This window comes from Sus scrofa, chromosome 13, assembly GCF_000003025.6.
Source record: "Sus scrofa isolate TJ Tabasco breed Duroc chromosome 13, Sscrofa11.1, whole genome shotgun sequence".
In the NCBI taxonomy this organism is placed as follows: domain Eukaryota; kingdom Metazoa; phylum Chordata; class Mammalia; order Artiodactyla; family Suidae; genus Sus; species Sus scrofa.
Window position 1 is genome coordinate 134,044,389 of NC_010455.5, and position 27,022 is coordinate 134,071,410.

Consider the following 27,022-nt stretch of genomic DNA (forward strand, 5'->3'; position numbering starts at 1 on the left):
CGTAGGCCAGCAGCTACAGCTCCAGTTCGACCCCTAGCCTGGGAACCTCCATATGCCGCAGGAGTCGCCCAAGAAATGGCAAAAAGACAAAAAAAAAAAAAAAAAAAAAAAGATTACAAGCTCTGAGTACTACTCAGCCATAAAAAGAACAAAATCATGCCATTTGCAGCAACATGGATAGATCTAGAAGGCATAATGCTAAGTGAAATAAATCGGACAGAAAAAGACAGATATGGTATAATTTCACTTATATGTGGGATCTGAAAACCTAAACAAATGAACAAACATAACCAAACAGAAGCAGACTCATTGATACAGAGAACAAAAAGGTGGCTGCCAGAGTGGAGGAGTTTGGAGGAAGAGTGAAATAGGTGAGGAAGATTAAGAGGCAAAACCTTTAGTTACAAAATTAATGAGTCACAGGAGTGAAATGTACAGTGTGGTGAATATGGTCAATAACTACATGATGTCTTTGTATGATGACAGGTGACAGCCAGACCTACTGTCATGATCATTTTGAAACATCTAGAAACACTGAATCACTATTTAGTGTATCAGGAACTAGCATAGTGCTGTAGGTCAATTATACTTCAAAAACGAACTCATAGAAAAAGAGATCATATTTGGAGCTACCAGAGGCAGGGGCTAGAGAGTGGGGGAATGAGATAAAGGCAGTCAAAAGGTACAAACTTCTGGTTCTAAGATAAAAAAGTACTAGGAATACAATATACAACTTGATAAAGATAACTGATACTGCTATACTCTATAAAAAGAAGTTGCTAAGAGAGTAAATCCTAAGAGTTCTCATCACGAGGAAAGAAACCTCTACTTCTTTAATGTTATATCTATGTGAGATGATGTATGCTCACTAAACCTACTGGGGTCACCATTTCATTATGTTGGACACCCTAAACTTGCACAGTGATGTATGTCAATTATCTCTTTTTTTTTTTTTTCTGTCTTTTTGCTATTTCTTTGGGCTGCTTCCATGACATATGGAGTCAAATCGGAGCTGTAGCCACTGGCCTGCGCCAGAGCCACAGCAACTCGGGATCCGAGCCGCGTCTGCGACCTACACCATAGCTCACGGCAACGCTGGATCCTTAACCCACTGAGCAAGGGCAGGGACCGAACCCGCAACCTCATGATTCCTAGTCGGATTCATTAACCACTGCGCCACGACGGGAACTCCTCTCTCTCTTTTTTTTAAGGGCTGCACCTGTGGCATATGGAAGTTCTCAGGATAGGGGTTGAATTGAAGCTGCAGCTGCCAGACTACACCACAGCCACAGCAATTCAGGATCCAAGCGGCATCTGTGATCTTCACTATAGCTAATGGCAATGCTGGATCCCTAACCCACTACTGAGTGAGGCCAGGGATTGACCCGGCATGCTCATGGATGCTAGTTAGGTTTGTAACCTGCTGAGCCACAATGGGAACTCCAATTATATCTCAATAAAACTGGGAAAAAGTGATTATGATTTCAAGATGTACAATATTCAGTTAAAAAAAATGCAGGAGTTCCCATCGTGGCTCAGCACTAACAAACCCGACTAGTATCCATGAGGACGTGTGTTCAATCCCTGGCCTCAGTGGGTTAAGGATTCAGCGTTGCCATAAGCTGTGGTGTAGCTTACAGACTTGGCTTGGGCCCTGCATTGCTGTGGCTGTGGCTCTAATCTGATCCCTAGCCTGGGAACATTCATGTGCAGCCCTAAGAAAAAAAAAAAAGAAAAAAGAAAAAGAGAAAGAAAACTCTGAGGTTATAAGGTTATACAGAACTTAGTTTAAAAGCAATGACTTTGCCACACAATCATTGTGTATCCTTGGGCAATTTACTTAAGTTCTCTTGGTTTCTTCATTTATAGAATAGACAAGTCAAGTTTCCTAGAAACAGCCACTCTGCCCGACTTGCTCACTCCTAGATTCTCAGTGCTCAGCACATAGCAGAGAGTCAATAACTACTAAATGAATAACAACTCCCTTTTTTTTGTCTTTTGTCTTTTAGGGCCACACCCGCAGCACATGGAGGTTCCTAGGCTAGGGGTCCACTTGGAGCTGTAGCCGAAGGCCTACACCACAGCAACACAGGATCTGAGTTGAGTTTGCAACCCACACCACAGCTCATGGCAATGCCAGATCCTCAACCCACTGAGTGAGGCCAGGGATTGAACCCACATCCCCATGGATGTTAGTTGGGTTAGTTAACCACTGAGCCATGACAGGAACTCCAATAACAACTTCTTTAAAAAATCATTTTTCTTTTCAGGTAAGCGGCCTGAGGAGACCTCTAAAAAATGGTTCGCTATTCACTTGACCCAGAAAACCCCACAAAATGATGCAAATCAAGAGGGTCAAATCTTCGATTTCCTATTGTGGCTCAGTGGTAATGAACCTGACTAGTATCCAGAAGGGTGCCAATTCGATCCCTGGCCCTGCTCAGTGGGTTAAGGATCCAGTGTTGCTGTGAGCTGTGGTGTAGGTTGCACAGGCGGCTCGGATCTGGCATTGCCGTGGCATAGGCTGGCAGCTGCAGCTCTGATTAGACCCCAAGCCTAGAAAATTCCATATACCACATATGTGGACCTAAAAAGAAAAAGAAAAAAAAAAAAGAGGTTCAAATCTTCATGTTCACTTTAAGAACACTTGTAAACCTGCCCAGGCCATTAGGCGTATGCATACCCAAAAATCCACCAAGTATCTGAAGGGTGTAACTTTAGAGAAGAAATGTGTGCCATTCTGTCATTACAATGGTAGGACTAGTAGGTGTGCCCAGACCAAACAGTGGGGCTGGACACAGACTTGGGAAGCCCAAAAAGAGGGCTGATTTTTATTGCACATGCTCAAAAATGGAGAGAGTAATGCTGAACTTAAGGGCTTAGAGGTAGATTCTCTGGTCATTGAGCACATCCAGGTGAACAAGCCCCCAAGATGCAGTGCAGGACTTACAGAGCTCACAGTCAGATCAACCCTTACGTGAGCTCTCCCTGCCACATTGAGATGATACTTAACTGAAAAAGAGCAGACTGTTCCTAAGCCAGAAGAGAAGGTTAGACAGAAGAAGATATCCCAGAAGAAACTCAACAAAAACATACGGCCTGGGAATAAATTCCACCAAAAAAAAATCCAAATAAAAATAAAAAACAAAACAAAATTTTATCGAGGATTAAAGTGAAACAATGCACATAGAGAGACTGTACTATTATTACTTTATTACTTGCTATTCCTCAAAATGCCTAGGACTCTGTTTTTGTAACTTCCTTTAGCTGGAAGGAAGAAAACTGATGTTTATTTATTTATTTAGCTTGGAATTTCTTATTTTCATTGAATTTATTACATTTACAGTTGTACAATGATCAATGATCATCACAACCCAATTTTATAGCATTTCCGTCCCAAACCCCCAGCGCGTCCCCCCACCCCCCGACCTGTCTCCTTTGGAAACCATAAGTTTTCCAAGTCTGTGAGTCAGTACCTCTTCTGCAAAGAAGTTCATTGTGTCCTTTTTTCAGATTCCACATGTCAGTGATAGCATTTGATGTTGGTGTCTCATTGTCTGACTGACTTCACTTAGCATGATAATTTCTAAGTCCATCCATGTTGCTAAAAATGCCATTATTCTGTTCCTTTTAATGGCTGAGTGATATCCCATTGTGTCTATGTACCACATCTTCTTGATCCACTCCTCTGTTGATGGACATTTAGTAGCCATGTCTTGGCTATTGCAAATAGTGCTGCAATGAACATTGGAGTATATGTGTCTTTGCGAGTCGTGGTTTTCTCTGGATAGATGCCCAGAAGTTGGATTGCTGGATCAAATGGTAGTTCTATTTTTAGTTTTCTGAGAAATCTCCATACTGTTTTCCAGAGTGGTTGCCCCAATTTACAATCCCACCAACAGTGTAGCAGGGTTCCTTTTTCTCCACACCTTCTCCAGCACTTATTGTTTATAGACTTTCTGATGATGGCCATTCTGGCTGGTATAAGGTGATACCTCAGAGTGGTTTTGATTTGCATTTCTCTAATGATGAGTGATATTGAACATCTTTTCATGTGTTTTTTCCTAGGAGTAAACCTACCCAAAGAGACAAAAGACCTGAACTCTGAAAACTATAAGATGCTGATGAAAGAAATCAAAGACGACACAAACAGATGCAAAGACATACCATGCTCTTGGATTATTGGAAGAGTCAATATTATCAAAATGACTATACTACCCAAGGCAATCTACAGATTCAATGCAATCCCCGTCAAATTACCAAGGACATTTTTCACAGAACTAGAACAAAATATTTTAAAATTTGCTTGGAAGCACAAAAGACCCAGAATAGCCAAAGATATCCTGGAAAAGAAAAATGGGGAATTCCCGTCATGGCGCAGTGGTTAACGAATCCGACTAGAAACCATGAGGTTGCGGGTTCGGTCCCTGCCCTTGCTCAGTGGGTTGATGATCCAGCGTTGCCATGGGCTGTGGTGTAGGCTACAGACGTGGCTCGGATCCCACGTTGCTGTGGCTCTAGTGTAGGCCGGTGGCTACAGCTCCGATTCGACCCCTAGCCTTGGAACCTCCATATGCCGCAGGAGTGGCCCAAGAAATGGCAAAAAGACAAAAAAAAAAAAAAAAAAAAAAAAAAAAAAGAGAAAGTCATAAAAAAAAAAAAAAGAAAGAAAAAGAAAAATGGAGCTGGAAGAATCAGGCTCCTGGACTTCAGACTATACTACAAAGCAAGAGTCATCAAAACCATATGGAGAGTTCCCGTCGTGGCGCAGTGGTTAACGAATCCGACTAGGAACCATGAGGTTGCGGGTTCAATCCCTGACCTTGCTCAGTGGGTTAATGATCCGGCGTTGCCGTGAGCTGTGGTGTAGGTTGCAGACGCGGCTCGGATCCCGCGTTGCTGTGGCTTTGGCGTAGGCCGGGGGCTACAGCTCCGATTCGACCCCTAGCTTGGGAACCTCCATATGCCGCAGGAGCGGCCCAAAGAAATAGCAAAAAGACAAAATAAATAAATAAATAAATAAATAAAAATTAAAAAAAAAAACAAACCCATATGGTACTGGCACAAAGACAGACATATAGATCAGTGGAACAGGATAGAAAGCCCAGAATTAAACCCACACACCTACAGTCAACTAATCTATGACTAAGGAGGCAAGAATGTACAATGGAGAAAAGACAGCCCCTTCAGTAAGTGGTGCTGGGAAAACTGGACAGCCACATGGAAAAGAATGAAATTAGAACACTTCCTAACACCATACACAAAAATAAACTCAAAATGGATTAAAGGCCTAGATATAAGACCAGACACTATAAAACTCTTAGAGGAAAAATAGGCCAAACACTCTCTGACATAAATGACAGCAACATCTTCTCAGATCCACCTCTTAGAGTAATGACAGTAAAAACAAAAATAAACAAATGGGACTTAATTAAACTTAAAAGTTTCTGCACAGCAAAGGAAACCCTAAACAAAACAAAAACACAACCCATGGAATGGGAGAAAATATTTGCAAATTAATCAACTGACAAGGGATTAATCTCCAAAATTTATAAACACCTCCTACAGCTCAATGCCAAAAAAATAACAACCCCATTAAAAAATGGGCAAAAGATATAAACAGACAATTCTCCAAAGAAGACATACAGATGGCCAGAAAACTGATGTTTATTAAGCATATACTATGTGCCACTACTCTGCCTATATGCTTTCACCTTGCCACACTAAAAAAAAGAAATTGGGAGTTCCTGCTGTAGTGCAGTGGGTTAAGAATCTGACTGCAGTGGCTCAGGTTGCTGCGGAGGTGCGAGTTCCCTCCTCCCTAGCCCAGTGCAGTGGGTTAAATGACCCAGTATTGCCAGAGCTGCAAAGTAGGTTGCAGCTGTGTCTCAGATTCAATCCCTGGCCCAGGAACTTCCACATGCTGCAGGTGCAGCCATAAAAGAAAGAAAGAAATAGAAGTATATTTACATACAATAAAACAAACAGATCTTAAGCATACAATTTGATGAGTCTTGGAAAATGTATACATTTGGAAGACCCAAATCAAGATGGTGGACTAGAAGGATATGGAGCTCCCCTCCTCCCACAAATACATCAAAAAACACATCTACGTGTGGAACAATCCTCACAGAATACATTCTACTGAACCCTGGCAGAATCTCACAAATACCCAAATTCTCAAGAAAGCTCTCCACATAACTGCGTAGAAGACAGAAAAGTGGAATCAGGAGGGACTTGCACCCCTGTGAGGAAGCTGTTAAAAAGAAAGGTTCCTGCACCCTGGGAAGCCACTTCACCCAGAGGCGAGGAGAGAGATCAGCCAGGACAGAAAGAGAGCCCCAGAGGATCAGAGGTGGGCATGGCAGCTGGTTTGCAGTAGGCAGAACAGAAAGACCTACACAGACAGCCGGTCTGGGCCACACTGCCCTGCACTCTCCAGCTTGAGATGTGGGTGCTGGGTACCGAAACTCAGACTTCAGAGGACAGACTCAGGGAGAGGACTGGGGTTGGCTGTGAGGACAGAGCCTGAAGGGGCTGAAGCATGGTATGGACCGCAGCTGGGGTTGATGCTGGAGGCTCAGGCCTGGGATAGACATGAAGCACCTTTGTTAAGGAACTCACAAGGGAAGGGTGGGCCCACCATAGCCTCACTTTTGGGGTGCTCACAGTGGTTGTGCCCTGCCATCGAAACTCCATTGTTAATGCACGCACCAGCAATGGAAGGGGGAGGCCCACCATAGCAGCCTCTTTCTTTGCCCACCTCAGCTGACTCAGTGCCACCTCCACAGGCTCTGAGAGTGCACCAAGAGGCTGCCCACACTCAGAGGCAGGGCTGAAATCTGAGCCCTCTTCCCACAGTTGTGCAGATTTACACCATCACCAGCTTTGTAAACTCAGAACTTGCAGAACATCCTAGTGGACAAAGGATGAGGCCATGGATGGCCTGGCTTTGGGAGCTATGGGCTTTGGGAGCATGTGTACATGAAATCTGGGCAGGGGTATGGGCTGCTTCCATAGCTCACACAGCAGGTCCAGGTGTGTGACTACTGCAGTCCTGGTACCTGACTTCAGTGGGTCTTCCTGGAGCATCTGCTCTGGTGGATTTGTGAACATAGTGCCTGAGGGACACAGGGCCAATTGCACAAATTCTCACAGTGGAGGTGGGATCGAGGGCAGTGCCAACAGCAATGTACTTTGTGAGCCCAAAAATAGGTGGCAGGTGACACAAAAGATGGCATTTCTTGGTAGGCAGCTTCTGTGGAGAATTACCTACTGGTTTCTCTCCCCTGGAGGCTCCAATCCCAACTACCTCACACTGCAGCTCAGAAATGGATCTGGGGACTTCTACTCCAACAACTAGAGAGCAGACCCTGCCCTTGAGAGGGCTGGGAAACAGAGGCTCAACTTATCAACCAGTACAGGCTTTGGTCACCTCAACACTAGTCACACCCCCCTATCAAAGGGATAATGGCCAGCACACACTGAGGAAAAAGACAGCAGGCATCCATACCAAAAACAGCCCTTGCACCAGAAATATTAAACCCATGCAGGCTACACAGGGATGGTCTCACAAAGAAACAAACAAATGAAAAAAAAAAACGAACAAAAACAAACAAACAAACAAAAAGGCCCTCCAAGACCACAGTAGATTGTTCATTCCAAACTCAGTAAAAAAAATAGAAATAAAATGAAGAAGCAGAGGAACCACTACCAATTAAAAGATCAAGAGAATTTCCCTGAAAGGACAATGAAACAGTCCTCTCAGTCTAACAGACACCAAGTTCAAAAAGGAGATAATGGGGAGTTCCCGTCGTGGCGCAGTGGTTAACAAATCCGACTAGGAACCATGAGGTTGCGGGTATGGTCTCTGCCCTTGCTCAGTGGGTTAACGATCTGGCGTTGCTGTGAGCTGTGGTGTAGGTTGCAGACGCGGCTCGGATCCTGCGTTGCTGTGGCTCTGGCGTAGGCCAGTGGCTACAGCTCCGATTCGACCCCTAGCCTGGGAACCTCCATATGCCGCAGGAGCAGCCCAAAGAAATAGCAAAAAAAAAAAAAAAAAAAAAAAAAAAAAAAAAAAAAAAAAAAGGAGATAATGAAAATACTAAAGGAATTAAGAAAGGCTTAATAGAAATGCCCATTACTGTAAAAAGGAACTAGAAACTATAAAAAGGAGCCAGGAAAAAGGAGGAGCCTAACTTACCACCTAAAAGAATTAGAAAAAGAAGAAGAAAACCTAACATCAGCAGCAGAAAGGAAAAAACAAATATCAGAAAGGAAATAAGAGATTTAAAAAAAATAGAAAAAAAAAAAAAAAACCAAAAATGGAGAGCTGGTTCCTTGAAAGGGTAAAGAAAATTGACAAACTTCTGGCCAGGCTCACCAATAAGAAAAGAGAGAGAAATAAACAAAAAAATAGGAGAATACTATGGATATTTATATGCAAATAAATTTGACAACCTAGAAGAAATGGACAAGTTTTTAGAAACATACAGCCCACCAAAACTCAAAAATAAATAGATTACTTAGATCGATCACTATAAGTGAAATACAATTTGTAATTTAAAAACTCCCAATAAACTAAAGTTCAAGACCAGATGGCTTCACAGCCAATATTTACCAAACATACAAAGAACAGCTTTTATGGATCCTTCTCAAACTTTTTCACAATACTGAAGAGGAGAGAACATTCCCAAAGACATTCTATAGAACCACCATCACCCTAATACAAAACCAGACAAAGACACTGCAAAAAAGGAAATTGCAAATCAATAACTTTGATGAATACGGATGCAAAAACTCTCAACAAAATATTATCCAACTGAATCCACAACAAAGAGAAAAGATTATACACCCTGACCAAGTTGGATTTATCCCAGAGTCAGAAGAATGGTTCGACATGTGCAAAATCAATGTGATACATCAACATCGACAGAAGAAAAGACAAAAACCCCTGGTTTTCTTGGCAGAAAAAGTGTTTGATAAAATTTCATTCTTTCATCATAAGAACTCTTCCAAAAGTGGGTATAATGGGAACATAACAAAATAAAAGCTATTTATGACAAACCCACAGCCAATATAATATTCAAGGGTGAAAAGATGAAAGTCTTCCTGCTAAAATCTGCAACAAGACAAGGATGTCTACTTTTATCACTTCCATTAAACATAGTTTTGGAAGTCCTAGCCACAGCCATCAGAAAAGAAATAAAATGTATCCAAATTGGAAGGGAAGAGGTAAAAATGTCATTATATGCAGATGACATGGTATTATATATAGAAAACCCTTAAGACTTCACACAAAAACTACCAGAACTGGGAGTTTCCATCATGGTGCAGCAGAAACAAATCTGACTAGGAACCATGAAGTTGTAGATCCCACCCCTGGCCTCGCTCAGTGGGTTAAGGGTCCAGCATTGCCATGAGCTGTGGTGTAGGTTGTAGAGGCAGCTCAGATATGGCGTTGCTGTGGCTCTGGCATAAGCAATAGCTCCAATTAGACCCCTATCCTGGGAACCTCCATATGCTGTGGGTGCAGCCCTAAAAAGACAAAAGACCAAAAAAAAAAAAAAAAAAAAAAAACCTACCAGAACTGATAAATGAATTCAACGAAGTAGCAGGATATAAGTTAACAGAGAGAAATTTGTTGCATTTATTTACACTAACAATGAAATATCAGAAAGGGAATGTAAACAAACAATCCCTTTTAAAATCACATAAAAAATACTTAGGTATAAACCAAAGGAGGTAAAAGACTTATATGCTGAGAACTATAAAACGTTAATAAAGGAAACTGAAGATGATTCAAAGAAATGGATATCTTATGTTATTGGATTGCAAGAACCAATATTGTTAAAATGTTCATACTACCCAAAGCAATTTATAGATTTACTGCAATCTACATTATCAAAATTTTCACAGCACTAGAATAAATAGTCTTAAAATTTATATGGAGCCATAAAAGACCCAGCATTGCCAAAGCAGTCCTGAGGAAAAAGTACAATGCAGGAGTGGATAACCCTCCCAGACTTCAGATAATACTACAAAGCTATAGTAATCAAAACAGCATGGTATTGGATTTCCTGGTAGCTCCGCAGGTTAAAGATTTGACATTGCCACTGCTGTAGCATAGGTTTGATCCCTCATCCTGGAACTTCAGCATACTGTGGGAGTGGCCAAAAAAAAAACCCAGATTATTATTGGCACAAAAACAGGTATATGGATCAAAAGAATAGAATAGAGAGGCCAGAAACAAGGCCACACACCTACAGACAATTAATCTTTGACAAAGGAGGCAAAAATATACAATGGAGAAAAGACAGTCTCTTCAGCAAGTGTTGTTGGGAAAGTTGGACAGCCACATGCAAATCAAAGAGGTTAAAACACAACCTCACTCCATACACAAAAATAGCTCAAAATGGCTTTAAGACTTAAATATAAGACATGACACCATAAAACTCCCAGAAGAGAACACAGGCAAAACATTCTCTGACATAACTTGTACCAATGTCTTCTGGAGTTCCCGTCGTGGCTCCCCACGGTTAATGAATCCAACTAGGAACCATGAGGTTGCGGGTTCAATCCCTGGCCTTGCCCAGTGGGTTAAGGATCCGACGTTGCCGTGAGCTGTGGTGTAGGTTGCAGACACGGCTCGGATCCCGAGTTGCTGTGGCTCTGGCATAGGCCCATTGGCTATGGCTCCGATTCGACCCCTAGCCTGGGAATCTCCATATGCCGAGGGAGCGGCCCTAGAAATGGCAAAAAGACAAAAAAAAAATTGTACCAATGTTTTCTAAGGTCTGTATCCCAAGGCAATAAAAATAAAAGCAAAAGTAAACATGATATTTACAAATTTACAAGCTTTTGCAAAGCAAGGGAAACCATAAACAAAATGAAAAGGAAATTTATGGACTGGGAAAGAATATTTGAGAATGATGCAATTAACAAAGGCTTAAATTCCAAAATATACAAACAGCTGATACAGCTCAACAAAACAAACCCACAACCAACCCAACTAAAAAAATTGATAGAAGACCTAAACAGGTATTTCCCCAAAGAAGACATACAGATGGCCAAGAAGCACATGAAAAGATGCTCCACACTGCTAATTACTAGAGAAATGCAAATCAAGACTACAATGAGGAGTTCCCGTCGTGGCGCAGTGGTTGACGAATCCGACTAGGAACCATGAGGTTGTGGGTTCGGTCCCTGCCCTTGCTCAGTGGGTTAACGATCCGGCATTGCCGTGAGCTGTGGTGTAGGTTGCAGACGCAGCTCGGATCCAGCGTTGCTGTGGTTCTGGCGTAGGCCAGTGGCTGCAGCTCCGATTCAACCACTAGCCTGGGAACCTCCATATGCTGCGGGAGTGGTCTGAGAAATAGCAAAAAAAAAAAAAAAAAAAAGACTACAATGAAGTACCACCTCACATCAGTCAGAACGGCCATCATCAGAAAGTCTACAAATAATAAATGCTGGAGAGGGTGTGAAGAATAGCAAAGCCTCCTACACTGCTGGTAGGAATGTAAATTGGTGCAGCCAAATACACCAATTAGCTGAATGGAGGTTCCTCAAAAAACTAAAATCGGAGCTACCATGTGATCCAGCAACCCAACCCTAAGCATATGCCTGGAGAAAGCTATAATCCAAAGAGATATTGCACCCCTATATTAATAGCAGGATTATTCATGGTAGCTAAGACATGGAAACACCTTAAATGTACATTAACAGATCAATGGATAAAGAAAATATGGTGTATATATATACAATAGATTTTTTGTTTTTGTTTGTTTTTGCTTTTTAGGGTTGCACCTGCAGCATATGGAAGTTCCCAGACTAGTGTTTGAATTGGAGCTACAGCTGCTGGCCTGTGCCACAGCCACTCAGGATCTGAGCCAATTCTGCAACCTACACCACAGCACACAGGCAATGCTGAATTCTTAACCCACCGAGCAAGGCCAGGAATTGTGTCCACATTCTCATGGACACTAGTAGGGTTCATAACTTGGGGAGCCACAATGGGAACTCCCTATACAATGGAATATTACTCAGCCATTAAAAGAATGAAATAAAGCCATCTGTAGCAACATGGATGGAATTAGAGATTCTCATACTAAGGGAAGTTAGAAAGACAAATACCATATGATATCACCTATATGTGGAATCTCAAATACTGCATAAATGAACTTATCTACAAAATAGAAACAGACTCATAGACATAGAGACTATGGTTGCCAAAGGGGAGAGGGGGTGAGGGAGGGATGTAGTGGGAGTTTGGGATTAGCAGATGCAAACTATTATATGCAGAATGGATAAACAACAGGGTCCTCCTGTATAACACAGGGAACTGTATTCAGTATTCTGTGATAACCTATAATGGAAAAAGATATGACAAAGAATGTGTGTGTACATTTGAATCACTGTGCTATACAGCAGAAATTAACACAACACTGTAAATCAACTATATTTCAATAAATTTTAAAAAAGAAAAATGTATACATTTGAGTAATCATCACCCAAATCAAGGTATAAAACTTTTTTCTTTTTTATACTTTTCTGTTGGGTTCTTGAATTTCTTGATAGACTAGTTCTCCTACGTGACAGAAATGAGCCTTCTGTTATGTGTCGCTAATGTTTCCATTCGTGGATGAAGCATTTTACATACACATTGTTGGAAACAAGGAGTTATCAAGTGTCTGGGTACATATTTAAAATGCAGAGGGAATCCAGGTTAAGACTGATGGAGGAAAAATAATAAATTTCTCTGTGGCAGAACAATCAAACCAAGTCAGAATTGAAAAACACATACCAATACTCCAATGTGCCCCCTTTTGTGATGGGCCTCTCACAGTGTGCAGTGTGCATGCACATTATGTAATAACCAGACCTGTTCAAAGCAGGAGGATCAAGCTTTGAAAGAAATAACCCCTTTCTTTAGATGCCATTATCGTATTTTTGGGGTCTTTAAAATTTTTTTTATTAAAGTGCAGTTGATTTACAATGTTCTGTCAATTTCTGCTGTACAGCAGTGACCTAGTCATACATCTATATAATTTTTTTCCTCATACTATCTTCCATCATGTTCTATCACAAGTGATTGGATATAGTTCCCTGTGCTATACAGCAGGACCTCATTGCTTATCCATTATAAATAAAATAGTTTGTAACTACTAACCCCCAACTCCCAGTCCATCCCACTCCCTCTCCCTCAGCAACCACAAGTCTGTTCTCTATGTCTGTGGGTCTATTTCTATTCTGTAGATAGGTTTATTTGAGCCATATTTTAGATTTGACATGTAAGTGATATCATATGTTATCTGTCTTTCTCTTTCTGACTTACTTCACTTAGTATGAGAATCTCTAGTTCCATCCATGTGGCTGCAACTGGCATTATTTTGTTCTTTTTATGGCTGAGTAGTACTCCATTGTGTATGTGTACCACATCTTTTCTTTTTTTTTTTTTTTTTTTGTCTTTTTAGGGCAACACCTGCAGCATATGGAAGTGCAGCCATGAAAAGGCTAGGGGTCAAATCAGAGCTATAGCTGCCGGCCTACACCAAAGCCACAGCAACACCAGATCCAAGCTGCACTGCAACCTACACCACAGCTCACACCACCACCAGATCCTTAACCCACTGAGCAAGGCCAGGGATTGAACCCATGTCCTTACATGTCCCAGTTGGGTTTGTTACCACTGAGCCACCACGGAAACTCCTGTACCACATCTTTTTTTTTTTTTTTTATGATTTCTTGGGCCGTTCCCACGGCATATGGAGGTTCCCAGGCTAGGGGTTGAATTAGAGCTGCAGCCACCAGCCTACACCAGAGCCACAGCAACTTGGGATCTGAGCCACATCTGTAACCTACACCACAGCTTCTTAACCCACTGAGAAAGGCCAGGGATCAAACCCACAACTTCATGGTTCCTAGTCGGATTCCTTAACCACTGAGCCACAACGGGAACTCCTATACCGCATCTTCTTAATCCATTCATTTGTCAGTGGCCATTTAGGTTGTTTCCATATCTTCAGATGCCAGTATTGTAATTTTTAAGATTAATATTTCTTTTTCACACCAAACAGAGAATGGCATTGACCTAAAGGCTTACTCTGTACATGTTTATCTGACAAAAACATCTTTGATGAACTTCATAAACAATGCTAACCTGTCAATATGAAAAATAAACTTTGTATCTCAAGAATGTACAAAAACTTAAAATCAACTATACTTCAATAAAACTGTAAAAAAATGGAAAAAAAAGAATGTATAGGAATTCCCGTTGTGGCTCAACAGTGATGAGCCCGACCAGTATCCATGAGGTTGCAGGTTTGATCCCTATCCTTGCTCCGTGGGTTAAGGACCAGTGTTGCCATGAACTATGGTGTAGGTTGCAGACATAGCTCAGATCCCATGTTGCTGTGGCTGTGGTGTAGGCTGGGAACTTCCATATATTGCGGCTAAGGCCCTAAGTAGACACACACACACACCAAAAGAATGTATAAAAAACTGCATCTCTAACTCCTGACCAGCAGAACAGTTTTCAGAGCTTCTGGGCTTCTGTCTCCTGGGTTATAGTCTTCAGTTTGGCTTGAATAAAATTATCTTAGCTTGATTGTTATTTGATTTTTTTATCAACAATATGGAGAGGTGAAAAATTAGGTCCTTTACTAATACCCACAAAGTTGGAAGGGGATGAGGAGGTAGGTAATAACCAGCAAAAGAGATTTACCAGCAGCAACTAAACAAGCAGGTACAATTTGATGCTGTAATCATCCTGCAGTGGTCTTCAAGTTGACAAAAAAAATTCTGGAGATGAATGCAAGGTACCAAGAAGGTCCTGTCCTCCCTCTCCATAAGGCAAAATGATGAGTTATCAAAATGCTGAGTTCATCATGGAGAAGAGAAAAATTTCCCCTCTTCTAGGAAAAGAGAAATAAGAATAGGAACGTTGGGACTAATGATCAGAAATAATGTTTGTTACTGCATACAATGGTTTAGAGGCCTGCAGCCCTCACTCATCCCCGACGAGGTGGTGTAAACTCTGGTAAAAACCCTTTAACAGTGTGAACTGGCCTGGGTATGGCATTCTATTCTCAATGCCAATTCAGTGGTCTCAGGCTGTGGGAAGAAGTATATGAAGTAACAATTACAATGGCCCTTAATGTTTCTGACAGAAAAAATCATACCACTCTCAGATAGTCTCAGAGGGTGGGAATTGTCCACAAGCTTCTAAGCCTGACAGAGTGATAAGTGAAAAGGAGTTTTGCATTGCACAGGAAATTTGAAAATGCCCTTCATACCCTTGACCTAGCAATGCCGCTGCCAGCTATGTACCTAAGAGAGAGTCTTCCATGTTTGCACAAGAAGATGTGTGTATACAAGATGTTCCTCACAGCATTGTTAGCAATAGAAAAAAAAAATTGGAAACATCTCAAATGTCCATGAATAGAAGACTGAGAAAATTATGTTTTCATTCAATGGCATATGCACAGATTTTAAAATTACATCTATATGTTTGAACGAGGATAGATCTCAAGAACACATCAAACTAAAAAGCCATTTGCATGATAGAACATTAGAAAAGAATATACCATGTATTTACAGTTATACATAACTTATAGCTAAATGAGATGGACTCATAGTGCAGCCAGAAAGCAGAGTTATTTATCATAGAAAAGTTCTTTTCTATGATAAATTTCCCTCCTTGCCTTTAGAGTATCTTAGATAGATGTCATACCTTTTCCAGGTATGTACGGTTACCAACAAAAACTATTATCTTCTTTTGGAGGTTTTTAAGTCCAGTGCAATAACAAAACTAAGATCTCATTCCCAAGGTGTCCTTGGCTTCTTTGTTATGTCTCCATCTGACTCACTTTGCTGCCTCTGGCTCCATCAGAGATGCAGGGGACAAGGGAAAGGGAGCAAAAAGTCTTACTTAACTAGAGCAGTTGTAATGTGCTGTGTTGGCTCCCCCTCAGGGTGGCAGATGTGCAAATGCCAACAGTCTTTTCATGGTGGTGGTGGGGGAGGTGGGAGGCTTTTGCACATTCCTCAGAGAGCTTTCCTGATGGAGCCCTCTAACTATGGCACTCTGATGCAGGCAATGTCTCTTCCTTAGTCCTTGGCCCTCCTGCTCCTGGGCCTCTTGGACAAGGAAACAAGCAAGACAACTCAAGTTCAGCTCCCTCTGAATAGGCTCTACCCCTGGCTCCTGTTGCCATTTACTTGCTCTGCAATCCTGCCTCTTCAGGTGTGAGTCACAGAATAGTCCCTGCATTCTCCATTATCTACAGGACATCAGCTGAGTTCTTTAAGCTTCCAGAAGGGGATAGAAAATGAGATTTAGTGTAACTGGGATTTATCTTTTCTCAAAACCATTTTTATAAAACTGTATATTTCTAATTCACCTTAGCTACCTTATATCCTACCAATCCATTCTTCTACCTGTATACATGCAGAAAGATATCCACAATGGTGTTTATTCAATGCTAATGCCAGTTATATCAAGGTGAAGAGATTTATTTTTCTATTAAATTTCTATTTTTATCAAAATAACACTTACACATGGTTTTAAGAAGTCTACCTCTAGGACAACATTAAACACACCAATGTTTGTATAACAGGGGTCCAAGAAGAAGAAGTGAGAAAGAGCTAGAGAAAATATCTGAAGAGAATATAGCTGAAAACTTTCTCAATATGCAAAAGGAAACACTCACTCAAGTTGAGGAAACACAGAGGATCCCATACAGGATAAATCCAAGGAGAAACCCAGCAAGACACATACTAATCAAACTGGCAAATTAAAATACAAAGAAAAAATATTAAAAAGCAACAAATAACATACAGGGGAATCCCCATAAGGATAACAGCTTGTTTTTCAGCAGAAACTTGGCAAGCCAGAGGGAGTGGCAGGATATATTTAAGGTGATGAAAAGGAGGAAACTTCAATTAAGAATATGTTACACAGCAAGGTGCTCATTCAGATTTGATGGAGAAATCAAAAGCTTTTCAGACAAGCAAAAGCTAAGAGTTCAGTACCACCAAACCAGCTCTACAACAAATGGTAAAGGAACTTCTCTAGGTGGAAAAGAAAAGGCCATAACTATAACTAGAAACAAGAAAATTATAAATGAGAAGGCTTACTAGTAAAGGCAAAAATAAAAGTAGGAAATCACCCACTGACAAATATGATTTCAAAACTAGCAAGAGTGAGAAGAGGAGAGGACATATGCACAACACTGAAAATGCATTTCTTTTTTTTTTTTTTTTTTTTTTTTGCTATTTCGTGGGCCGCTCTCACGGCATATGGAGGTTCCCAGGCTAGGGGTCGAATCGGAGCTATAGCTGCCAGCCTACGTCAGAGCCACAGCAACGCAGGATCCGAGCCGCGTCTGCGACCTACACCATAGCTCATGGCAACGCCGGATTGTTAACCCACTGAGCAAGGGCAGGGATCGAACCCGCAACCTCATGGTTCCTAGTCGGATTCGTTAACCACTGCGCCATGATGGGAACTCCTGAAAATGCATTTCAAATTAAGAGAGCAGCAACCAAAAAAATTCTGTGTCTATATAGAGACTGCTATAACAAAATCTAATGGTAACTGTAAACCAAAGAACTATGATAGACATACATATATGCAAGAAAGATCAAACCAAAAGATAGTTAATAAATCACAATACTAAAAGTAGTCAGCAAATCACAAGAGAAGAGAACACTGGAGTTGCTGTTGTGGCTCAGTGGGCAAAGAACTTAACATAGTGTCCATGAGGATGGGGGTTTGATCCCTGGCCTCGCTGAGTGGGTTAAGGATCCAGCATAAGCAGCAGTATAGGTCACAGATGCAGCTCAGATCCAATGTTGCTGTGGCATAGGCTAGCAGCTGCAGCCCCAATTCAACCCCCAGCCCAGGAACTTCCATATGCTGCAGGTGTTGCCCTAAAAAGAAAACAAAACAAATAGACAAAAAACAAAACAAAAAAACAAAAAAAAGAAGAGGAAGGGAAGAAAAAAGGCCTAAAATAACAAATTCAAAACAATTAAGAAAATGGCAATAAGTACATACATATCCATAATTACACTAAATATAAATGGATTAAATGTTCCAACCAAAAGACTGGATGAATGGATACAAAAACAAGACCTATATATATATTCTGTTTACAAGAGACTGAACTCAGATCTAAGGAGACATACAAACTGAAAGTTGGGGTGGGGGTGAAAGAAGATATTCAATGCAAATGGAAATCAAAAGAAGGCTGGAGTAGCAATAGCGATATCAGACAAAATAGACTTTAAAATAAAATAAAGAAGGTCACAAGAGACAAAGAAGGACACTACCTAGTGATCAAAGGATCAGTACAAGAAAAAGATATAGCAATTGTAAATATATATACACAAAACATAGGAACACCACAATATATAAGGCAAATGCTAAGAGCCATAAAAAGAAGAAATTGACAGTAACACAGTAAGAGTGGGGGAACTTTAGGAAGTTTCCATTGTGTGTCAGCAGTTTGGGAAACTGACTAGTATCCATGAGGGTACAGGTGTGATCCCTAGCCTTGCTCAGTGAGTTAAGGATCCAGCATTGCTGCAAGCTGGGGTGTAGGTCACAGATGTGGCTTGGATCTGGCCTTGCTATGGCTGTGGCATAGGCCAGTGGCTATGGCTCCAATTAGACCCCTAGCCTGGGACTTCCACAGCCATGGGGAGGCCCTTAAAAGACAAAATAATAATAATAAATAATAATAATAAACTAAAATTTTTTAAAAGTGTGTGAAACTTTAATACCAGATCACCCCCCAATCAACAAGGAAACACAGGACTTAAATGATATTCTAGACAAGACTTAATTGATATTTATAGGACATTCCAATCAAAAGAAGCAGGATATACATTCTCCTCAAGTGCACATGGAATATTCTTCAGGATAGATCACATCTTGGGCCACAGATCAAGCCTCAGTAAATTTTTTTTTTTGTCTTTTTTTGCTATTTCTTTGGGCCGCTCCCGCGGCAGATGGAGGTCCCAGGCTAGGGGTCGGATTGGAGCTGTAGCCACTGGCCTACGCCAGAGCCACAACAACGCAGGATCCGAGCCACGTCTGCAACCTACACCACAGCTCATGGCAACGCTGGATCGTTAACCCACTGAGCAGGGGCAGGGACCAAACCCGCAACCTCATGGTTCCTAGTGGATTCATTAACCACTGCGCCACGACGGGAACTCCAGTAAATTTTTTTAAAAACTGAAGTTATATCAAGTATCTCTTCCAACACAACACTATGAAACTAGAAATCAACTACAAGGAAAAAAAAAAAAACAGCAAAAAACACAGACTCCTGGAAGCCAAACAATATGCTACTAAACAACCAATGGATCACTGAAGAAATCAGAGAGAAACTCTAAAAATATTTAGAGACAAATAACAATGAAGATTCAACAATCCAAAACCTATGGGAGACAGCAAAAGCAATTTTGAGAGGAAGTTTATAGCAATACAATCTTATCACAGGAAACAAAAAAACCCTCAAACAACCTAAACCTACACCTAAAGCAAGGAGAGAAGAATAGACAAAACCCAAATTAGAAGTAAAGAAATCATAAAGATCAGAGCAGAAATAAATGAAATAGAAAACAATAAAAAAAGATCAATGAAACAAAAGATGATTCTTCAACAAGATCAACAAAATTGATAAACCTTCAGACTCATCAAGAAAAAAGAGATGGCTCATTTCAATAAAATAAGAAATGAAAAAAAGAAAAATTAGAGCTGACACCACAGAAATACAAAGGATCAGAGTACCTGTCATGGCTCAGTGGTTAACAAACCCAACTAGTATCCATGAGGATGCGGGTTCAATCCCTGACCTCGCTCAATGGGTTAAGGATCCAGCATTGCCATGAGCTGTGGTATAGGTTGCAGACATGGCTTGGATCCCACGTTGCTGTGGCTGTGGTGTAGGCTAGGAGCTACAGCTCCAATTCAACCCCTATCCTGGGAAATTCCATATGCCACAGGTGAAGCCCTAAAAGGACAAAAGGAAAAAAAAAAGGAAGTACAAAGGATCATAAGAGACTACTACCAGCAACTAGGTGCCAATAAAATGGACAACCTTGAAGAAATGGACAGGTTCTTTAAAAGGACGAACCTTCTAAGACTGAACCAGGAAAATTAGAAAATATGAACAGACCAATTACAAGTACTCAAATTGAAACTGTGATTTAAAAACTTCTAAAAAACAAAAGTCCAGGACCAATTGTCTTCACAGAAGAATTCTATCAAACATTCAGGGAAGAATTAACACCTATCCTTCTGAAACTATTCCAAAAAATTGCATGGGAAGGAATACTCCCAAACTCATTCTATGAGCTACCACCACACTGATACAAAAAGCAAACAACGATATCATAAAAAATTAATTACAGGCCAATATCACTGATGAATATAGATGCAAACATTCTCAACCAAATACCAGCAAACTGTATCCAACAATATATTAAAAGGATCATACATCATGAGCAAATGGGATTTATCCCAGGGATAAAAGAATTCTTCAGTATCCACAAATCAATCAGTGTGATACACCATATCAACAAACTAAAGAATAAAAGCCATATGATCACCTCAATAGATGCAGGAAAAGTTTTGACAAAAATCCAACACCCATTTCTGATGAAAACCCTCCAGAAAGTGGGCATAGACAGAACCTATGTCAACATAACAAAGCCCATATATGACAAATCCAAAGCTAACATCATTTTCAATGGTGAAAAGCTGAAAGAATTTCTGCTAAGATAAGGAACAAGACAAGCTGTCCATTCTAACCACTTCTATTTAACACAGTTTTGGAATTCCTAGCCATGGCAATAAGAGAAGAAAAAGAAATAAAATGAATACAAATTGGAAAGGAAGAAGTAAAACTATCACTATGTGCAGATGATGTGATACTATACACAGAATATCCTAAAGATTCCACCAGAAAACTGTTAGAGCTCATCAATGAATTCAAGAAAGTTTCAGGATACAAAATTAACACACAGAAATCAACTGCATTTCTATATATGAACAATGAAAGACTGAAAAAAGAAATTGAGGAAAAAATCCCATTTACCACTGCATCAAAAAGAATAAAATACCTAGGAATAAACCCACCTAAAGAGAAAAAAAGACCTGTACTCTGAAAACTGTAAGATGCTGATGAAAAAATATCAAAGATGATACAAACAGGTGGAAAGATACCCTGCTCTTGGATTGGAATAATCAATACTGTTTTTTTAATTTTTCTTTTTATGGCTGCATCTGCAGCATATGGAAGTTCCAGGGCTAGGGGTTGAATTGCAGCTGCAGCTGCCAGCCTGTACCACAGCCATAGCAACATAGGATCCAAGCTGTATCTGCAACCTATGCTGCAGCCTACAGCAATGCCAGATCCTTAACCCACTGAGCAAGACCAGGGATCAAACCCCCATCCTCATGAACACTATGTTGGGTCCTTAATCCCATGAGCTACAATGGAAACTCTAAGAATCAATATTGTCAAAATGACTATACTACCCAAGGCAATCTACAGATTCAATGCAATCCCTATCAAATTTCCAATAATATTTTTCACAGAACTAGAACAAAAATTTTAAAATATTTGTGGAAACACTAAAGACCTATAATAGCTGAAGCAATCCTGAGAAAAAACAGAGCTGAAGGAATCACATTCCCTGACTTCACACTATACTACAAAGCTACAGTCATCAAAACAGTATGGTACTGGCACAAAAACAGAAATATAAATTGGTAGAACAGGATAGAAGCTCAGAAATAAAGCCATGAACCTATGGTCAACTAATCTATGACAAAGGAGGCAATATACAATAGAAAAGACAGTTTTTTCAGTAAGTGGTGCTGGAAAACTGGACAGCAAAATGTAAAAGAATGATATTAGAACATTCTCTAACACCATACAGAAAAATAAACTCAAAATGGATTAAAGACCTAAACATTAAGGCCAGATACAATAAAACTCTTAGAAGAAAAGAGGCTGAACACTCTCTGACATATGTTGCAGCAATATCTTCTCAGATCCACCTCCTAGAGTAATGAAAGTAAAATCAAAAATAAATAAATGGGTCCTAATTAAACTTAAAAGTTTTGCACAGCGAAGGAAACCATCAACAAAATGAAAAGACAAGCCACAGAATGGGAGAAAATGTTTGCAAATGACTTACAAGGGATTAATTTTGAAAATATACAAACATCTCACAGACCTTCTATCAAAAAAAAAAAATAATCAAAAATGGGCAGAAGACCTAAATAGACATTTCTCCAAAGAAGACATTCAGATGACCAACAAGCATGTGAAAAGGTGCTCAACATCCCTAATTATTAGAGAAATTCAAATCAAAACTACAATGAGGTACCACCTCACACCAGTCAGAATGGCCATTGTTAATAACTCTACAAGATAACAAATGCTGGAGAGGGTGTGAAGAAAAGGGAACCTTCCTACACTGCTGGTGGTAATGTAAATTGGTATGACCACTATGGAAAGCAGTATGGAAGTTCCTCAAGAAACTAAAAATAGAACTACCAGATGATCTAGCTATCCTATTCCTGGGCACCTATCTGGAGAAAAACCATATTTCAAAAAGATACATGCACCCCAATGTTCACTGCAGCACTATTTACAGTAGCCAAGACATGGAAGCACCCTAAATGTCCATATATATTCCATTTTATATATAGGAACCAAGATGATGTGGTACATATATATAATGGAATATTACTCAACCATAAAAAAAGAATGACGTAATGCCATTTGCAGCAACATGGATGGACCCAGAGATTATCATAATAAGTGAAGTTAGACAGTGAAAGACAAACATTGTATGATATCACAAATATGTGCAATCTTTAAAAAAAAGGGATGCAAATGAACTTATTGCAGAACAGAAACAGACACACCAACTTTGAAAACAAATTTATGGCTAACAAAGGGAACAGATGGGGATGGGGGAAGGAATGGACTAGGGGTTTAGAACTGGCGTATGCATACTGAGGTATATGCAATGATTGGCCAACAGGAACCTGCTGTATAGCACGGGGAACTCGACCCAATATTCTGTGATCATCTACATGGGAATAGAATTTGAAAGAGAATAGATGTACATACATGTATAACTGAATCACTTTGTGGTACAGCAGAAATGATCATAACACTGCTAAGTCAACTATACTTCAACAAACTTTAAAAAATGTTCAAAAAGGAGTTTATTTGAAACAACAAGTTCCTTCTATATAGCACAGAAAACTATATTCAGTATTCTATGATAAACCACAATGGAAAAGTATATGACAAGGAATGCATATATATGTATGATCAAATCACTTTGCTGTGTAGTAGAAAGTAACACAACATTGTAAATCAACTATACTTCAATAGAAAATAAATTTTAAAAATATGGCTTTTATTTGGGGGACATTTTTTCATGTGATAACTTCCTCTCTTCCATTATTTTGTCCTACTGGAACTCTTTACTTGGATACTGGACTTCTGGACTGATTCAATAATGTTACCTTTCCTCTGCAACTTTCTATCTCCTTGGCTTTATCTGCTATTCAAACATTTATTTTTGGAGTTCCTGTCGTGGTGCAGTGGTTAACGAATCCGACTAGGAACCATGAGGTTGCAGGTTTGGTCCCTGCCCTTGCTCAGTGGGTTGACGATCCGGCGTTGCTGTGAGCTGTGGTGTAGGTTGCAGACGCGGCTCGGATCCCACGTTGCTGTGGCTCTGGTGTGGGCCGGTGGCTACAGCTCTGACTGAACCCCTAGCCTGGGAATCTCCATATGCCGCAGGAGTGGCCCAAGAAATAGCAAAAAAAACAAACAAACAAAAAAAAAAAACATTTATTTTTCTGCTTGCAAATAAGTAACTTTAATCCATTTAAAGCAACAAAATGTTTTTTTCCAGACCGATGATGGAATATTACTGACTATGGCTTTTCTCCTTGACTTTTTGATCTACTTCCTGGGAAATTTCCTCAACTTTATTTTTAAACCCACCCATTGAATTTCTTGATATGACATTTTAAAATTTCCAAAAACGACTTGCTCTCCAAAGAGTTTTTCCTTAGCCTCATGTTCTTGTTTCACAGATGCATTGTTTTAACTAATGAAATACTATTGTATTTTTAAATTTCTTCTCCTGCGTCCTCTGAACTCTTTTCAAATCTTTCACATTGAAGTATTCCCCAAATATATGGTGTGACTTGTAGGGGGTCTGTTTATACTTAAGAGAAAGACAGTAAAGCATACTACGTGTGCATGTGTGGCACTTGTCAGGCAGGGACCCTGACATTTCACTGGGGTATCTCCCATAGGGTACTATCTGTAAGACTAATTTCTATATCTAGTCCGTTTCTTCAGAGAGGAGTTTCTAGGGAAACTTCCTTTTTATCAGGACTGCAATCAGCCTGGTTCCTAGCATTCCAAGTCCCAAGAAGGGACTGCTGGTGCATGACCATTCCATCTGCACATACTCATTCAACTTTGAATAGTTTGCCTCACTCCCACTGAGGTGTGCTTGGTGTCCCCAACTGCAGCTCCTCTCAGCCTCTCTGGATAGTACATGTCTTGTCTTCTGAGTAGGTGGAATGCAGAAACGAATCTGCAGAGCTAAAGGTTCTTGGCAAAGACTATTCACCAACTTGCATATCCTGAATTTAGTATTTCTGTCCAATTTGAGTAAACCCTTTTGCTCTCGAACACTGTGTAGACCTCAGTGTAGCTTCTGGTTTCTGTCAACTATGGTGTCATCTTCCCCTCTATAATGATTAGAAAGTGCTTCTGAGCGATGGCCAGCAGGCACTTGAAAAGATGCTCAACATTGCTAATTATTAGAGAAATGCAAATCAAAACTACAATGCAGTGTCATCTCACATCAGTCAGAACAGCCATCACCAAACAGTCTACAATAATAAATGCTGGAAAGGGTCTAGAGAAAAGGGAACCCTTCTATACTGTTGGAATGAAAATTGGTGCAGCCATTGTGGAAAACACTTGGAGATTCCCTAAAAAAACAAAAATAAAGTACTATAGGATCCAGCAATCCCACTCATGGGCATATACCCAGAAAGGAAGAAACTCTAATTCAAAAAGATATATGTACCCCCAATATTCATAGCAGCACTATTTACAATAGCCAAGACATGGAAGCAACCTAAATGTCCACTGATAGATGAATGGATAAAGACAACGGGGTGTGTGTGTTGTGTGTGTGTGTATTATATGCACACACATACTTATGCACACACAATGGAATATTACTCAACCATAAAAAAAGAACGAAACAATGTCCTTTGCAGCAACATGGATGGACCTAGAGATTATCATACTAAGTAAGAAAGAGAAAGACAAATAACCTATGGTATCATTTATATGTAAATCTAAAATATGATACAAATGAACTTATTTACCAGAGTTCCCACTGTGGGGCAGTGGGTTAACATCCAGCATTGTCTCTGGGGTGGCTCAGGTTCAACCCCTGGCCTGGTGCAGTGGGTTAAAGATCTGGTGTTGCTGCAGCTGTGGCGCAGGTCACAGCTGGGGCTTGGATTCGATCCCTGGCCTGGGAACTTCCATATGCTTCAGGTATGGCCAGGAAAAAAAAAAAAAAAAGGAACTTACTTATCAAAGAGAAATAGATTCATAGACATAGAAAACAAATTTATGGTTACCAAAAGGGAAAAGGGGAGGCAGGGATAAAGTAGGAGTTTGGGATTAACAGATACATACCACTATATATAAAATAAACAACAAGGACCTACTGCATAACCTAGGAAACTATGCTATACTGAGTACCTTACAATAACCTACAATGGAAAAGAATCTGAAGGAGATTTTATATATACATATATATATAACTTAAATCACTTTGTTGTACACCTGAAACTAACACAACATTGTAAATCAATTACACTTCAATTAAAAAAATTTTTAAGTGCTTCTGAGTTTCTAACCCTAAAATAAAGCAGAGCTGACTGTAGCCATATAGAAAAATAAAATAGATTCTTCTATTCTTACAAAATAAATTTCATATGAATTAAAGATTTAAAACAAAACAATAGGTGTCCCCGTTGTGACTCAGCAGTAACAAACCTGGCCCCATTCCATGGGTTAAGGATCTGGTGTTGCCATGAGCTGGGGAGTAGGTCACAGATGTGCCTCTGATGTGGCGCTGCTGTGGCTGTAGTGTAGGCTGGCAGCTACAACTCCTATTCGACCCCTAGCCTGGGAGCTTCCATATGCCGCAGGTGTGACTATAAAAAGAAAAAATAAATAAAACAATAAGAAGGAACCATAAAACACTATAGAAGAAAATACAAGAGAATTTTAGAATGATTTGGGGGGAGGGAAGGCCTTTCGAAGCAAGACCAAAGAACCCCTAGCTGTCATTTGGGAAAAGATTGATAAACTGATTTCATACACATTGGTGCATAGCAAACAAACAAACAAACCAAAAACCCAAACCAAATCACAGGGTAACTGACAAACTAATAAGAATATTTTCTCCATGCATAAAGGGCTTCACTAATACCTAAAGAGATCTTGTAACACCTTTCTGATGCACCATCATTCCTGTGGCCCCTTCTCACTTCTCTAATTCCTGACCGGTTTCCTGCTCCTCTTGCTGCTGAAGGGTCTATCCTGTGTCAAGTGCTCACACAAAGGACCGGGAACCTCATCAGCTCAAAGTGTGTCTGGCTATTATCCACGCAGGCCATGAGTATTCAGGGGGAAAGCATGTGTGGGCGCATTCACGCACATTTGAGCTGGAAGTAAGGAGGCCTGACGGTCTAACCCACCCCGAACTTAGCCCCAGCTTTCCACCATGTCCGGCTGGTCCTCTCAACTAATTCGCTAAGGTGCTTTCTCATCAATCACAACCAAGCATGTTATATTGCTTGGATGGCCCAAATATGTCTTTCTATAAATCCTCAGGACTCACTCAAATATTTTTACTCTCTTCTTTT

At 40.3% G+C, this 27,022-nt stretch overlaps 1 pseudogene; it reads left to right on the forward strand.

The window, feature by feature from the left end:
- The window catches only part of LOC106505774, a 34,332-nt pseudogene continuing 9,903 nt past the window's right edge, over positions 2,594-27,022 (forward strand).